Source organism: Ambystoma mexicanum, chromosome 3p (assembly GCF_040938575.1).
Source record: "Ambystoma mexicanum isolate Mex_15411 chromosome 3p, UKY_AmexF1_1, whole genome shotgun sequence".
NCBI lineage: Eukaryota > Metazoa > Chordata > Amphibia > Caudata > Ambystomatidae > Ambystoma > Ambystoma mexicanum.
This window is the reverse complement of record NC_090925.1, coordinates 35,608,460-35,613,692: the sequence shown is the minus strand read 5'-3', so window position 1 is coordinate 35,613,692 and position 5,233 is coordinate 35,608,460.

Below are 5,233 nucleotides of genomic sequence, written 5' to 3'. Positions count from 1 at the left end.
CAGATCCTTTCTTCCATCCCTCAAGGGCAAGGTGGTGAGGATCTTCACTGACAGCACCACCACGATGTTCTACATCAGGAAACAAGGTGGAACCAGATCCCCACCCCTATCCAAGGAAGCCCAGGATCTGTGGCACTGGGCCGTCGACCAAGGGATGTTTCTGGTGCCTTTTCATCTGGCAGGGATAAAGAACACCATCGCTGACTCACTCAGCAGGGAGCTGCGCTCGTGCCATGAGTGGGAACTCTGCCAGGATCAGGTGGATCGACTCTTCCGACGGTGGGGCAGACCCCAGGTCAATCTCTTCGCAACGGCGACAAACTCCAAGTGCCAGAGGTTCGCCAGCAGGTTCCCCCACGAGAGGAGCATGGGCGATGCTTTCTCGTTCCCCTGGGACAACCTGTTCCTCTATGCTTTCCCGCCGTTGCCTCTGCTACTCCGGCTTGTCAATCAGCTCAAGAGTTCCCGGTGCAGGATGATCCTCGCCGCACCGGCGTGGCCGAGGCAGATCTGGTTCCCGGACCTTCTGGACTTATTGGCGTCCCCACCAGTCAAACTGCCCGTGGACATGGATCTTCTCTCCAGAGAAGGAGGCGCCATTCTCCATCATGACCTGAAGTCGCTGAACTTGCTGGCTCCTGCAGCACTAGAGTTTGGAGGATACGATATACCGGCCGACTGCAGAGAGGTTCTTGCAAAGGCCAGGGCATCCTCAAAAGTGTTATGGACACAAATGGAAAAGGTTCTCTGTCTGGTGCCGGGCACAGAAGATTAACCCTCTACGGATTACGGCCCCTCAAGTACTGCCGTACCTACTGTCGTTGGCCAAGACTGGACTAGCGCATGCCTCCATCAAAATACATCTGGCTGCCTTCTCCAGATACACCAGGACAACAGGACGGGCGTCCTTGTGGTCTCATCGCCTGGTGAAAGAATTCATGAAGGGACTATTCCGTTCATTCCGGCTGGTGAAGGCCCCAGCCCAAGCGTGGGAGCTCAACGTGGTGCTGACTAGGCTCATGGGGGCCCCATTTGAACCTATGCATACGGCACCGTTGAAGTTCCTGTCTTGGAAAACAGCTTTTCTTGTGGCCATCACCTCCGCACGACGAGTGGGAGTGATCCAGGCTCTATCCTGCAAGCCTCCGTACTTGACTTTTCACGACACAAGGGTGGTGCTGAGGACGCACCCCTCCTTCATTCCCAAGGTCCCGTCGGACTTCCACCTCAACGAGCCCTTGGTGTTGCCAGTTTTCTTCCCGTCGCCTTCGTGGCCGGCCGAGAGGACTTTACACTCGCTGGATGTAGCTAGAGCGCTGAAGTTCTACGTGGACCGCACGAAGAGTTTTCGGAAGACGTCACAGCTTTTTTGTGAACTTTGGACCTGTGAATCAAGGGAAGGCTCTCTCGAAGGCTTCCATTTCCAGATTGCTCTCCGGCTGTATCATGCACTGTCACCGGTTGGCAAACCGACCGCTGCCCGGCCGTCCGAAAGCCCATTCAACCAGAGCGATCGCTGCTACTACGGCGTTCTTGTCTGGTGTGCCCCTGCTGGACATCTGCAGGGCTGCTACGTGGAGGTCGACGCACACCTTCACGAGATTCTACTGCATCGACCGGGATTCCAAGGAGGAGTCCAGGGTCGGCCAAGCAGTGCTGCGCAACCTGTTCGCCTGAAGGTGGGCCTGGTGAGGAGGTAAGAGTTGCTTAATGTTGAGTTTATGTATTGCTTATGTATTGCTTAATGTTGAGCCTTTTGCCACCTGCTGTGGTTGTGCATGTGTGTACTGCTATGTAATCTTATATTCATGAGCATGTGAATCCATGCCAGACCCCATGCTGGAGATGGAAGAAGTTACTTACCTGTAACTGTTGTTCTCCGGCATGGGTCTGGCATGGATTCACACGCGAACCCTCCCGCCTACCCCTCTTCACTTGGTCAAACTGCCACTTTACGTGCTACCAAATCTAAGGATGGCTGCCAGAGGCAGGGCTTAGGGAGAGGGCAGTCATTGGCTGTGGGCAGTATGACCCAGAGATCAGTGATTGGTTACTACTAGGAAAGACAGATCAGAAACTAAACTGATACTGATTTTTTCTGTACCCAGGATTCCCAGCCTGACGACGGGGAATATTCATGAGCATGTGAATCCATGCCAGACCCATGTTGGAGAACAACAGTTACAGGTAAGTAACTTGTTCCATCACATGCCAGGGTGAATGCTTCTAAAGATTGAGCTTAACCCTATCAAATCTTTGGCACTTGCTCAGCAGGTTGTGATCGGGGCTAAGAGAAAATAATTGCAGGAAGAGCTCTTTGTTCTCAGCGAGTCAGGACTTTGGCAGAGCAAAGGCTGCATTTGAAATCTGGCACAGGGCATCTCATCAGAAAAGGGGCTGGGTGAGAGGTTATGAATTAATCTAAACCACTGGCATTGCTCTGGGCAACATTTTCTAGCCTGTACATACTATTGCAAAAGGAGCCAAACCATATGCAAATCAGTCTTGATCATGCCATTAATGGGAGCAGTCTAGCCTGAACTGCTAGGCCATGTCCAATCTGCACAAAAGCACAAGCAACTTCAGACATGGGTCCCAAGCATGTTGGTCCTAGGGACTTACGGTGCATACACCTGATGATGAGCAATGAGGCCGAAACATGTTTGGGGATGCTTGTGGTCTCATTGAAAAGGGAAGTGATCGAGCAGTTCACCACGGGCTGCCCTTCCTTGGGTGGGCCAGAGCCTGATTTGCATATTGTCACTGAATTCCCCCTTTCTCACCTGGGAGCGATCCTTGCAGGATTTCTTGGGCGGTGTCTTCTTACGCACAGACCTGGTCTTGTATATTCCCGCGCGAGCCTCTTCCGACTCCAGTGTGCGTTCAGAGTTCCAGGATTCAGCACTCCGGAATCCAGGAACGAAAAAGGTGCGCACACAGCACACGAGTCCAGGAATCAAGGAAGAAGGAAAGGGGAAGGGAATTGGAATAGGAGGCCGGGAACAAGAGTAAAGGTAGCGAACTACGGAGCTCACGTCTAGTCGATGCTACAGAGCATTGAGACGGGCGGGCCCGCGGGGGCGCGGCCTATTTGTAAAATACGCTATGTCTGACGTGAAGACTAAGGGGCAGTTCTCCGTTAGACGGCCATGTTGGGAGTATCAAGGAGTACAAGCCCCGTTGTGACAGGGACCATGAGGTCCAAAAGGGGCGTGATCTGTGGGTCATGACACATATGGAATTTCCCCTTACTATAATGGCTTGGCACAGTGAGGTACAATGGTCTGGAGGGTTAACCAGAACAATGCCAGAGGTTCAGATTAATTCAAAACCTTGCAGCCATCCGTCCTTTTGTTTTGCACAAGACTTATTTCAACCATTCTGGACTCTCCATGCATCCTTAGGTCAGTGTTACGTTGTGGGGCGAGTGGTATGTACGGCTCTGTTCTGTGCTGATTGGCTCTGCTGGGTATCCCTGCTTTCTTGGACAATGTGGTTGCATATGAGTGATTGAAGGCAGATGAAAATGTTGTATGCGTGGTGTTGTGTTTTTAGTTCTATAAAGATTAGTTGGGGCTGAGAGGGCTAAGTATAGCTGGCAGTGTGTTCTCGCTTTCCACAACTACTAAGAGTATGTGGAATCCTGTAAGATGTGTCCAGTAAAGCTACATCCGTTTTCTACATCCTGGCTCCTGACTCCTCCTGTCTGTAGGCACCTGTCTTCGTTATAGCCCTTGCTCCACTACTGGGAAAAGTGCACTCTGGGACTTGTTGAAAAAGAGAAGAGATTGGACACTTTCCAGGGTGCCCCCCATATTGGATCATAGAAGGAGTCTTGAACACAACCAATCTATTCCTAGGCTTCAGATATAAATGGGGTGGGAGCCCCACATTCTGTTGGTTATTCTTTGGAGCTGTTGACAGTTCATTGTGCCCTTCTCTAACAGTGAAACCAATGTACATTTACAGCTGAATAACAAGTGTCCAGGTCCCATTGGAACCCAGAGGTCTGCCTGGAGGTACTTAGTACATTTCAGTTTCAGGTGGAAGTTGCAGAAGAGAGCTCCAACCTTGTGTGGTTCCCTGAAGGATGACTCTTGACCCTAAAGTCCAGAGGCATTTGCCCTGGCACCTGCTGTTGCTCAGCAGAGAAAGGGCATTCAGGCTGTTTGGATCTGTTGATCTATTCAGAAACTCCATAATCCTGCGAGACCGTTTCACGCACCTGACAGCCTTCTGAGCTCTTATTCAATTTGATTTTTATTTAAACTTTTGGCTCCATGAGCATTTCATAACAGCAATCAGATATGAGAACCTACATAAGGATAATGAAATCACTAGAATACAAAAAATAAATCAGAACAATTCTCTAAAATCACAGGCAACAATGAAATCAATGGCAAGCTTCCTACATCCCTTTCTGCAGCTTAGGAACAGTGGAGGCACTGATAGAAGAGCCTGTCTATTGTTTGCCTTGGCTGCTGGGGGCTGAGGGCTGTATTAGGTATGCATGTCTTCATCGCTTCTTCATGGCCACGTTTAAGTCCCTTGGGGATGGAATGACGCGGGCCAAGTTCTCTGCTCTTCGCAGATCTTGGTTGTAGTTTGCCTACAGTGGTGATGTACCTAGATGGTGTTACACTGTTGAAAGCTGTGTGCCTTGTATCAGAGATGGGGCCTTGGGTATACACCTAGTCAATTGCTTTTGATACTTTGATATTGGCAGTGCGCTTTTTAGTGTTTATTTTTGTTTTTTTGGAGGGGCTTTCATATTTCCCTCAAATACGCCAGAGGCCCCAAGCATAGCGAGGGGGTCTGGACTTACTAAGGGTGACTCCCTCCCCCCCGAAATATTTTTGACTAATGGGTTAAAATGTTGCATTGCACAGCACACTTTCTGTGAAAAATTGTGTAAAAAGCCAGACAGTTTGCATTTGGTTTTGTAGGATACCTCATGATAACATCCAACTGAAGACTCTCCCCAAAAACTTATTTTGATTTGTATTGTTTTGCACCAGCTTTACACAAACAAAACGAATCCACTAGTTTCTGTCGATACATGAGCGACCCTTGGAAGTTAAAATTTGGTTACACGTTGTTTGTTAATCCCTTTGCTTGTTACTAGCCAGAGACGACTCATCCACCCGACCCTATGGCAATTTTTTTGTGTATCATTTATGGGCATTCTATGACCCTGTGAGTGCCTGGCATCTCATTATTTTCCCTCCTTGCC